This window comes from Martes martes (genome assembly GCF_963455335.1).
Source record: "Martes martes genome assembly, chromosome: 5".
Classification (NCBI taxonomy): domain Eukaryota; kingdom Metazoa; phylum Chordata; class Mammalia; order Carnivora; family Mustelidae; genus Martes; species Martes martes.
In genome coordinates, this window is record NC_137892.1 from 18,046,379 (window position 1) to 18,059,031 (window position 12,653).

General features: G+C 37.8%; 1 pseudogene across 1 annotated transcript; it reads left to right on the top strand.

The window, feature by feature from the left end:
• Window positions 1-10,942: 10,942 nt before the first annotated feature.
• On the top strand, window positions 10,943-11,815 carry LOC308343269 (interferon-gamma-inducible GTPase 10-like; annotated as a pseudogene). Its single transcript has 2 exons — window positions 10,943-11,554; window positions 11,633-11,815. The product of its transcript is annotated as an interferon-gamma-inducible GTPase 10-like (transcript).
• The last annotated feature ends 838 nt before the right edge of the window (window positions 11,816-12,653 follow it).

Here is a 12,653-nt window from a genome sequence, read left to right on the forward strand (position 1 = left end):
GGATATATTCAGAAGATTGCTTCCTAAAACAGCAGAATACACATTCTTTTTAAGTTTACATGGAACATTCTGCATAGATCACATGTTAGGCCATAAACAAATCTCAACAAAGTCAAAAAGATTGAAGTCATAACATGCATCTCTTCTGACAACAACATTATGAAACCAGAAATCAAGTCTGAGAGAACAATCTAGAAAGAACATAAATACATGGAGGTTAAATAAAAGCTAACAAACAATGGATGGGTCAACTAAGAAATCAAAGAGGAAAAAAAACCACATGGGGAGAAATGAAAAGAAGCACGCAATTGTCAAAAATATTTGGGATGAAACAAATCTGTTCTAAGAGAGAAGATACAGCAATACAGACCTAGGTCAAGAACTAAAAAAAACCCCTCAAATAAACAACTTAACCTTACACCTAAAGAAGCTGTAAAAAGAACAATAAACAAAACCCAATAACAGTACAAGGAAGGAAATAATAAAGGTTAGAGTGGAAATTAAAAAAAAAAGGTTAGAGTGGAAATAAACAAAACAGAAACTAAAAAATTAAGGTGCCTGGATGGCTTAGTTGGTTAAACATTTGCCTTCAGGGTTCTGGGATCCAGCCCCACATCAAGCTCCCTGCTCAGCAGGGAGTCTGCTTCTCCCTCTCCTTTTTCCACCACCCCTCACCCCCTGCTCATACTCTCTCTCTTTCTCTCTCTCTCTCTCTCAAATACAAAAATAAATTAATAAAATCTTTTTTAAAAAGATAAACTAAAAAACCAGATGGATAAATAATAGAAAAGGTCAATGAAACCAGGAGTAAGTTCTTTGTAAAGCTCAACGAAATTGATAAATGTTTAGCCAGACTCATCAGAGAGAGAGAGGGAGAGAGAAGAGGACTTAACAAATCAAAATCAGAAAGGAAAGAAGAGAAATAACGACTGACATCAGAGAAATTTAAAAGATTGTAGGAGAATATTATGAATAATTGTTATTGGCCTTAATTGTAATTGGCCTTAATATAGGCCAACAAATTGAAGTACCTAAAAGAAATGGATAAACTCCTGGACACCTATAAACTTCTAAGACTGATTCAAGGAAAAATAGAAAATTTGAGCAGACTGATATCTAGCAATGAAATGGAATCAGTAATCAAAACACTCCCAACCAAGTCCCAGACCATATGGTTTCACAGGTGAATTCTATTAAACATTTAAAGAAGAGTTAATAACATATTCTTCTGGAAACAACTTCAAAAAATAGAAGAGGAAGGAAAACTTCTAAATTCATTCTAAGGGCCAGCATTACCCTGAGGTGAAAAGTAGATGAAGACACTATAAAAAAAAGAAAACTACAGATCAAGATCTCTGGGGAATATAGACGCAAAACCCTCAAGGATATGAGAAAACCCAATCCAAAGACGCACTGAAAAATCACTTACCAAGATAAAATGGGATTTATTTTGGTGGGGCAAAGGTGGTTCAACATTTGCAAATCAATCACCACTGATACATCATATGTATAAGAGAAAGGATAAAAACCATAGGATCATTTCAATAGATGAAGAAAATGCATTTGACAAAATACAATGTCCATTCAGGATAAAAACTCTCAGCATAGTAGGCTTAGAGGAACATACCTCAACATAACAAGGTCATCTATGAAAGATCCATACAAACATCATACTTAATGCTGAAAACTGGAGAGCTTTCCCTCTGAGATCAGAAACAAAAACAAAGATGCCCATTCTTATTACTTTTATGCAACATAGTACTGGAAGTCTTAGCCTCAGTAATCAGATAAGAAAAAGAAACAAAAAGCATCCAAATTGATAAGGAATATGTAAAACTTCCACTGTGTGCAGATGACATGATACTATATATAAAAAACCATGGTGAGTCCACCAAAAAACTTCTAAAACTGATCATGAGTTCAGTAAAGTCACAAAATGCAAAACGAATATAGAGAAGTCTGTCCCATTCCTATACACTAATAATGAAGTATCAAGAAGTGAAATCAACAAAACAATCCCATATACAAGTACACACAAAGAAAAAAATAACTAGAAATAAACTTAACCAAGGAGGGAAAAGACCTATATTCTGAAAGCTATAAAACACTGATGAGGGAAACTGAAGATGACACAAACAAATGGAAAGAAATACCCCACTCATGGACTAGAGAATTTAGTATAATTAAAACACCCATACCACCCAAAGCAATCTACAGATTCAGTGCAAGCCCTATCAAAATACCAAAAATAGACCCCCTGCAAATTCTAAACTAATCCTAAAATTTGATCCACAAAAGAACCTGATTAGCAAAAGCAAACTTGAAAACAAAGAAAAAAGCTGGAGAAATCAAAATTCCAGATTTCAAGGTACCCAAGAAGCATAGTAATCAAAACAATTTAGTTCTGGCACAAAAATGGATGCAAGATCAATGGATCAGAATGAGAGCCCAGAAACAGACTCACAATTATATGCTCAATTAATCTATGCAAAGGGGAAAAAACAGTATCTTCAACAAATGGTATTGGGAAAATTGGACAGCTACATGCCAAGAAATGAGACTGGACCACTATATTACACCATACAAAAAATATACTCAAAATGGATGAAAGACCTTAATGTCAGACCTGAAACCATAACAATTCTAGAAGAGAGCAGAGGCAATAATATCTCTGACATCGGTCATAGGAACATTTTTCTAGATAGGTCTCCTGCAGCAAGGGAAGCAAAAGCAAAAATGAACAATTAGGACAACATCAAAATGAAAAGATTTTACACAGCAAAGTAAACTATCACGGAAATCAAAAGACAAACTACTGAATGGGATCAGATACAAATGACATATACAATAAAGAGTTAGTACCCCAAATATAAAAGTAACTTATACAGCTTATGACACAAAAAAACAGGGGTGGCTGTGTGACTCAGCCAGTTGAGCATCAAACTCTTGGTTTTGGCTCAGGTCATGATTTCTTGGATTGTGAGAGTAAACCCCATATTGGGCTCTATGGTCAGTGGGAAGTCTGCTTGAAAGAGTCTCTCTGTCTGCCACTCCCTGCCAGAATAAATAAATCAATAAAACCCCACAAATAATCCAAATAAAACATAAGCAGAAGATGTGAACAGCCATAACATCCAGATGGCCAACAGACACATGAAAAGTTGTTCATCAGCACTTATCATCAGGAAATGCAGATTAAAACCACAATGAGATATCACCTCATGCATGTCAAAATGGCTAAAATTAAAAACACAGAAACAAAAGTGTTGGGGAAGATGTGTAGGAAAAGGACCATTGGTGCACTGTTGGTGAGAATGCACCAACAGTAGCCACTGTGGAAAAGAATTCTCAAAAATTAAAGATTCTCAAAAATTAAAAATAAAACTACTCTATGAAAGATTCTCAAAAATTAAAAATAAAACTACACTATCATCCAATTATTGCACTAGTGGGTATTTACCCAACAAATACAAAAATACAAATTCGAAAGGATACATGCACCTCTGTGTTTATTGCAGGAGTACTTACAAAAGCCAAATTATGGAAGCTGCCCAAGTGTCCATCAATAGATGGATAAAGAATGTATCTATATCTATGTCTATATATCTCCATCTCTATCATCTATCTATACACAATGGAATATAATTAAACCATAAAAATAATGAAATATTGCCTTTTGAAAAGATGTGAATGGGACAAGACAGTATAGTGTTAAGTCATATAAACCAGTCAGAGAAAGACAAATTCAATACGATTTCACTCTTATGTGAAATATAAGAAGCAAAATAAGTTAGCAAAGGGAGAAAAGAAGAAAAAAAAAGGAGAGAGTGACATAAACTAAAAAAACACACACTTAACTGTAGAGAACAAACTGAGGGTTACCAGAGGGGAGTGTGGCAGGGGATGGGTGAAACAAGTGATGGGGATTAAGAATGCACTTATCATGGGGCCGCCTGGGTGGCTCAGTGGGTTAAAGCTGCTGCCTTCAGCTCAGGTCATGATCCCAGCGTCCTGCTCAGCAGGGAGCCTGCTTCCTGCTTCCTCCCTTCTCTCTCTGCCTGCCTCTCTGCCTACCTGTGATCTGTCTGTCAAATAAATAAATAAAATCTTAAAAAAAAAAGAATGCACTTATCATGTTGATCACTGAGTAATGTATAGAATTGTGGAATCACTATATTGTAAACCTGAAATTAATGTAACACTGTATGTTAACCCTACTGGAATTAAAATAAAACTTTAAAAAATAATAAAATAAAAATAAAATAAAATACTTAAATAAAAAATAAAATAAAATAATAAACATAAAAATTAAATTTAAAAAAGCTTTGGAGAATAATTGACTTTGATATCTCATGCTGTCTGATTACTCATTTCATGGTTGTTAAGAACAAGTATATTGATTGATTCATTTCATGTTTGTTAAGAACAAGTATATTGATTGACTAGTTTCAATAAAATTTTTAAAGATTTCAAGTAAAATTTTAAATAATTTCCAAGGGACGCCTGGGTGGCTCAGTTGGTTGGGCGGCTGCCTTCGGCTCGGGTCGTGGTCCCGGCGTCCTAGGATCGAGTCCCACGTCGGGCTCCTTGCTCGGCGGGGAGCCTGCTTCTCCCTCTGCCTCTGTCTGCCAGTGCTCACTCTCTCTCTCTCTGACAAATAAATAAATAAAATCTTTAAAAAAAATAATTTCCAAAATTTTTTTGTTGTTTTTGTAGAACATAAGGAATAGTGCAGAGGACAATGGGGTGGAGGAGAAATGAATGGGAAGAAATCAGAAAGGGAGACAAACCATATGAGACTCTTGACTCCAGGAAACAAACTGAGAGTTTCAGAAAGGGAGGTGGGTTGGTGGATGGGGTAACTGGGTGATGGGTGCTAAGGAGGGCACAGGATGTGATGATCACTGGGTGTTATATTGAACTGATGAGTTACTGAACATTATTATCAAAAACTAATGATGTACTATACCTTGGCTAATTGAATTTAAGTAAAGAAAAAATAAATTCTAGTTAGTTAACATATAGTGTAATATTGATTTCAGGAGTAGAATTTAGTGATTTATCTCTTACATATAATATCCATTACTCATTATAAGAAGTGCCCTTCTTGGGGACCAACAGTGTGTCAGTCCAACAGTGCATCAGTCAGTTAAGCATCTAACGCCTGATATCATCTCAGGTCTTGATCACAGGGTCATGAGATCAAGCCCCATGTTGGGTCCTGCAGTGGGCATGAAGCCTAATTAAAAAAAAAAAGTGCTTTCCTTAATATCCATCATCCATTTAGCCCACCCCCACCCACTTCCCTCCATCAACCCTCAAGTTTGTTCTCTATAGCTAAGAGAGTTAGCTTTCCTCTCCCCCTTTTTTTTTGCCCTTCTCCAAATCTTTTTGATTAACAAAACCCTTAAAGTTTCAAGGAGTTAGATTAAGTAACAGTTTAAATTCATTAAATATCCAGGTCATTTATAGATATGGTAAAATTATGAAACATTAATTACTAAGCATTGATTTCTCTAATTTTGGGTTCCTTATTACAGGGATACTAAAGGTAAATATAGGTCTGTTGGTAAACTTTTTTGGTGTGTTTATTGAAAGATTATACTATAAAAAAGCTCATGTTACCAGAAATTATGAAATATATTTATAAATTTGCCATCTAAAGAATACTGGTATTACACACAGTTAGCCAGTGCTTACTACTTACTTGTCCTAGAAATTAAAGTTTCTAAGAGTTAAGAACTCTAATTAATGTGTGTGGTTAAAACTACTAAAAATAGGGGCGCCTGGATGGCTCAGTGGGTTAAACCTCTGCCTTCGGCTCAGGTCATGATCTCAGGGTCCTGGAATCGAGCCCCGCATCCGGCTCTCTGCTCAGCAGGGAGCCTGCTTCCCTTCCTCTCTCTCTCTGCCTGCCTCTCTGCCTACTTGTGATCTCTGTCAAATAAATAAAATCTTAAAAAAAAAAGCTACTAAGAATAAAAAAAGGAAACATCTCTGAATGAAAGAAAAATAGGACATAGGCTTTTAACTAAAGAAAATGTACGTGGTCTAGAGAAGAACTTTTCAAAGGCAAATGAAAGTTGTAGAGAGATTGTTAAAAATGTTTCTTTGGAAAGGAATTTATTCATGATCAGGACTGACTCACATTGGAAAGAATATGTTCTAACAAAAAAGTAAGCTGGTGCAAAATTAGAATTTGGCTTACTATCTGTTAAAGGGACAAAGTTTTTGTTTATTTGTTTTTAAATTTGATCTAGTTCTGATAATAGGTTGTGAAAGTTTCCTTACCACTTAGGTTATCCTCCTAGAAAACAAAATACATGTGAAATTACTGGAAATTTGACATCTCCTAGTATAATGTTTTTGCTTGTAATTACTCTCTTACCTTCTGAAACTGCTGTCATCAAAACCGAGGCTCACAGTAAAAGAACTACACCAGAGTACCAGGAAAATGCCCCAGCTGACTCTCATGCAAAGGCAGCCAACAAAGAAATCTATAAAGATTATGGCACATGTGGGTAACATCCATTCTGCTGCTGCAAAAATGTTCCCTCATTGTGAAATTTCTGCCGTTCTGATGCCAGGGTAACATGGCAACCCTCTGCTTCTGAATCAGAGAAAAGGAGATAGATAAACCATGGCTGTAGGTTGAACAGTCATGGCTTTGGAAATGTAAGGCAGCCACTTGATTCTTCCTGACTCCCTGGTAAATTCCATTTTTTGGATTTTTAATTCCTTCATCCATCATAGCAAATTTAATATGACCCAAACAATGACTAGACATTAGTGGGAAGACTTCTACAAAATTATGGAAACAGTCTACCAGTAATGTCTGACTTGTTCAGTCCATTATCTGGAAAAATTAGTTTTTCCCCCAGTGGCCTCACACTTATTTCCTCTGGACTTTGAACACTTGAGGATGGTTTTTATTCATCTAACACCTCAGACAGATTATCAATATATTCTTGATGTTATATGTATGTTTTTCACAGATATTGAAGATTTCCCCTTCGGCAAGGCTGATGCCCTCACAGTGGCACAGAGTCTGTGAAAAAATATGCTTCCCACATGGGATATACCTTCTACAATCTTCAGTGATCCAGGCATCTATTTCTTTGGACAAATTGTACCACCTTTAACAAAAGCCTTGCAAACTTCTTGGAATCATCACGGTCCCTATCACCCTCAATCATCGGACAAGGTTGAAAAAACTAATGGGATCCTCGAACTTAAAAATTTTAAACTAGCCAAGTCTACCAGACTTCCCTACCCTAAAATGTTGCTTTTGGACTTGCTGGCTGTTTGCAGTACCCTCCTCAGCTATGTAAACTCACCTCACACAACATAGTCACTGGCAGACCAATGTCTACTGGTATACAACTTTCTGCTGCTACCTTGTTTTCTCATGCTAGCATGACCAACAATGGCAAACTCTCTAACGTTTTATCATTAAGCCTATCATCAACAGGTAAAGATGTCTTCCCAGATCCTAATGCAAAGGATCCTATTGGTTATAGTCTAGAGCCTAGTGAGTAGGTATTGTGGAATTGTCATCAGAAGAATATAGTTTTTGAACTCCATTGAAAGGAATCTTACCAAGTGCTCCCACCACTAACACTGCTACAAAACTAGAAGGTGTTGAATCTTGGGTACAATTTCACAGCTAAAGAAGGCTTTACCTGACACCTGGTCCTGTACATATGCTAGAAATCTCTAAATCAATTGAATAGGAAGATAAGTAGCTGACATTGAGATAGAATGCTTTCATCCAAAACAATAGATCAAGTCTTCATACTTTAACTAAAGTGAAACTTTTTCTTCATCTTTTTCTCTCCTTTACTTTGGCATAGTCCTAGAAAAATAATACCCTCAGCTATATGATCCAGCCCATTGCTAAGAAGGGGCGTGCGTAAACTCCAGAATTTAAAACAACCTTTTATTTTAAGTTAAGAGAAAATCACATTATGTTCATAACCTTTCTGAAGCAAATTAGAACTCCTCATTGGTTGACTCTCCTGGATTCATACCATTGAGTTAAATAAATAAGACCAATCAGGAGTCATTCATGACTCAGGATTTGCTTTTTTTGGTGGGGCCAGGTTTCCTTGGTTATGAATAAATTTACATAATAATTTGATCCAGAAACTTTCCTTAATTCCTAAAGATATTGCAGAATCCAAAAGATATTGCTAAGGCAGGAGCCACCCAACAAAGATTCTTGGACTCTCTGGCCAAAGATTCTCTTGACAATAAGATATCTCCTGATTGGGGTGCCTGGGTGGCTCAGTGGGTTAAAGCCTCTGCCTTTGGCTCAGATCATGATCCCAGAGTTCTGGGATAGAGCCCCACGTCAGGTTCTCTATTCCGCAGGGAGCCTGCTTCCTCCTCTCTCTCTCTGCCTGCCTCTCTGCCTACTTGCGATCTCTGTCTGTCAAATAAATACAAAAAATCTTTAAAAAAAAAGATATATCCCCTGATTATATTTTAGGTGAGCAAGAGCTGTCTGTACTGTTACAAACACCATCTGGTGCATCCAGATTAACACTTCTGCGGAAGTTGACACACAACTATGTAAGATCACTGAGCAAGACAGTTGGCTTAAAAAGATGACTATTTCAATGGGGTCTTTCTTTGACTTAATTTAATTTTGAGCATTGGATCTTGAGACCATGGTTTCAATGTGCACTCTAACCATGGGAAACTATCTGTTTATAAAAACCACAATCATCTTCCAGGTACACTATATACTCTTAAAAAATTTAAATGTATGCTAAGCAAATAATCTCCCTGAGACTGGAACATCAGAAAAAGAATGTAGAGGGATAGCTGATACCAAAATTGTGCACCCGAAGTCATCACTTCTGAATATCACAGAGATTAAGCAAAAACATTATGACACACAAATATCATGCAAAGGAGCAGCAAAAGTTGAGAGAACCACTGAACGGTAGAGGAAAGTGGCACCAGTGCTTTACACTTTGATCACATAAGCTGAGAGTTGATCAAAAGGGGGAATAGTGAAAGAGGGAACTGAACAGAAGTGGGGAACTGTGAAAAAGGGCCACAGGTCACAGGACCATAGGAGCCACTTAAGTTAAGGCTTTGATTTAGTAAACCAAGACCTAATACCTAAACTAACTACAGCTTCACTCCCCCAGGAAAGTACACTTTTACCAGTCAACATGGGTATTTCCAGAATACCCAGCAGCACCCAAGAAATTTGCTGATAGGCCTTTTCCCTTTCCCTTAGGAGAGCAGTCTTGACTAAAACAATGGCTTCTTTGCTAATAATTTCTTTTTTTTTCCCTTTCCTTTCTTCCTTTAAAAATGTTTCCTTTCCTACAGCTCAGTGGAGATCTTCTATATTTGCTAGATAACATCCTGCTTAATTCATGACTTATTTAAAAAAGCCAATCATAGTTTAAAATTTATTGATTTGAATTTTGTTTTTTAACAGATATGTATGCATTGTCTCCCCAAGGAAAGTATTTAGGCATGAAAAGAGGGCTGTCTGATCTAGAACTTCTTGAGGAAAGCCCTAGACACTGACAGTCCTGACATTCACATGATCCTACTGCAGCTCACAGGAATAAAGTCTGTTCTTCAGCTGGCTTCTGAAAATGGCCCAAATAGTTAAATTCTCTAACTGGCTTAAGCCATTCACCAGACATCCTGCTCCTCAGACTTTCAAGTACACAGGACCCAAACTCAACACAATGCAGACTCTTACAACCTCAGGCCTACAGATCTATAATTCTGTTTTTAGACCTGCACTCAATCCAAAGTGATTTCTTTTTTAGCAGCTCCTGAATGAAGGAATACTTCTGGTGTCAGAGTTGAGCTCTGAATGTGTCTCCAGGCAGCAGAGGAAATGCTGAGCCTGGTTGAAGTGCTCCCTGCAGCCCACAGCAGGAGCACTCCTCTGCATGGACTAACCTTGCAATGGAACAGGTCCCGTGTGCTGCTGGAGTCATTGCAGAGAATAAAGAGCTGACTGTCACCCCAAATGTCTACACTGCCTGTGAGGAGCTGGCTGGAATTAAATAATCTTAGGCCTCTACTCCATCCTCACAGGAATCTGGCCAGTAGTGAAAAAGCAGCCATCATATTGCAGAGCTCTGCATTTCCAAGAACAGAAAGTGAAATCAAAGTTCTGAGGGCTCCTTTTCCTAGAAACACAGCCATTACCAGGAAGGGAAACTGAAAGCCACCATGGCCATTGATATGGTGTGTTTTTGGCATCATGAATGAGAGGAGGGCACAGGACCCCAGACAGGTGGCTTCTCAGTGATATCTGAGAGGCCATCCTAATGAGGCTATAGCCTCCAGGGCAGGCAAAGTATGAATTCAGACCTGAGTATGAACACAGACCCGAGTCCTGGAAATGACACTCAACATTCCCCCTGTTAACCTTCGACAGCCCAAACTGTATGGGGAGTGAAGTCTAATCAAGAGCATATTTAGTTTTTCTCCCTGGTTCCTGGCACAGAGCTTCAGAAACCTTAGGAATTTCCCGAGTTGCCTTTTTTATATTTATTTTGAACAAAACTTCACTATTATTATAGAAGCCTAATAGAAATAGAAGAGGAAAGGAATCTACACATAGACAATAGATAGATAAGTAGATAGGTAATAGTAGGCAATAAATAAGAATGAGGCAAAGTTACATCAAATTGGGTACTTATAACATCCAATCTCATCAACTGGGGAAGCCCATGGAAACAGCCAGGCCGGAGTCCTGTTTGAGAGGCCTCAGCACAGTTAGCTCCCCTCAGGTGAGATTTCCAATGGACCCTCTCCATAAAAGCCTTATTTATAGGGAAATGACAGTGTCTCAACAGCCCATTCTGTTTCTCTCACTTATTCATGTTACTCTGATTAATTTTTCCTGATGGCTTATGTCCACTGTTACAGAAGAAACTACTTGTTTTCTATGCTGATGATTCCTATGACTCAATGGGCAGGAGTTGTGGAATGCCATGAAGAAACCCCCTATCAACATCCAAAATATCCCAAAGTTACCTTCTGGAACCTGCCCGGAACTGTAATGCCCAATTTCCTTCAACATGCATATCTAGAAATGGTGGAATTTCCTACCTATGACTTCTTTATCATCCTTTCTTCTTCACCATTTTACCGCACTGCTGCTTTGCTGCCCCCCCCCCCAATCAAGAAGATTGGCAATAAGTTCTACTTTGTTAGAACCAATGTGGAGAGTGATTTATATAATGAAGAGAAATGAAAATCCAAGTCCTTCAAAAAGGAGAGAGTGCTTCAGCAGATATGAGAAAACTTCCTGGCTAATCTCAGCAATATTAGAGTCCTGAGCCATGCATCTTCTTGGTCTCCCAACTTTTATCTGGATGACTTTGATTTCCCAATGCTGGAGGAGACCCTGCTGAAGGAGCCCCTTATTCATAAGCACTACACTTTTGTGCTCCTGTTGCCCAATTTGTCTGGTATTTCCATTGAGATGAAGAGAGCTTTTGTCAAGGAAAAGATCATGCTGGATGCCCTGAAATTATCTACTTTGACATTTACTGCCTTCATGGCCTGCTTTAATGGCTTTGATTTTTCCCAGAAGGAAAAGTGCTTGAACTTTTACTAGAGCCATTTTGGTTTCGGTTAGAAGTCATCTGAAGTTATTGCCAAGAAGCTTGGCATGTCTGTGGAGGAGATCAAGAGTTTCACCAAGTCCTTGAATTTCTTGTTACTTGTGAAGGATGACAGCATAGCAACTAAGGCTATGAAGTGTGGTGAATGCCATTGCTCCTGGAATGGAGGATTCTCATCCACTCTCTCAAGTTTTTGAAAAATCTACTTTCTACATTTGAAATTCATTAATAACAGTGGCCAAACATTAATACAATGATGATAAATTATCTTGAATAGGCCATTAGAGAGCTTGCTAAGAAGATGTCATAGAGATGGGTCAAATTGCCTAACTGAATAACAAATGGGCCTCAGGTCTTATATTCTGTAGATGGGGGTGGGGACTTCTTCCACTCACCAACAAGGCCAAATATTCCCCAAAGTGGAGAGAAGATCTCTCTTTTGGACAGAAATCATTGCCCATAATGATACTCCATTGCTATGCAAAGAGGATTTGACCATTACCTCACTATGTATAACCTGGGCTATTTTGCTGAGATGACATGAAGGAATACACCCTATACATTTCATTAATCTCCATGTGTTATGAGGTAGTTCATATCTGCTTTATTTACTCAGATAATAAACTTTTGGTACAACCAAGATAATTATTGTTCATTGGTTCTTAATGAATGGTTTCCCCCAGTCATATCAATACCCTCCTCCTCAAACTAGAGGAAATATAATGATATGGGAACATGTCTAAATGAATAATTTAGTGTGTAATGGGACACTATAGCAGGGAGGAAGAAATTGAAAGATGATAAGGAAAATGTTTTAGGATGTCATATTTTCAGACACTATGGGGGAACAGAGGAAAAGGAACAAAGTACTTCTAAGATTTATCAGCATTAGATAGGCCATGAGATCAGTGAACAGGGCACAATGAGGGGCAAAAGATATGAGAGAAGGGAGGTGAATTAGGAAAGAGACTGGAAAGCAAAAATGACATGAATTAGGCAAGTTGGAAGGAATTGAGTTTTTGCTTTCACACAAAC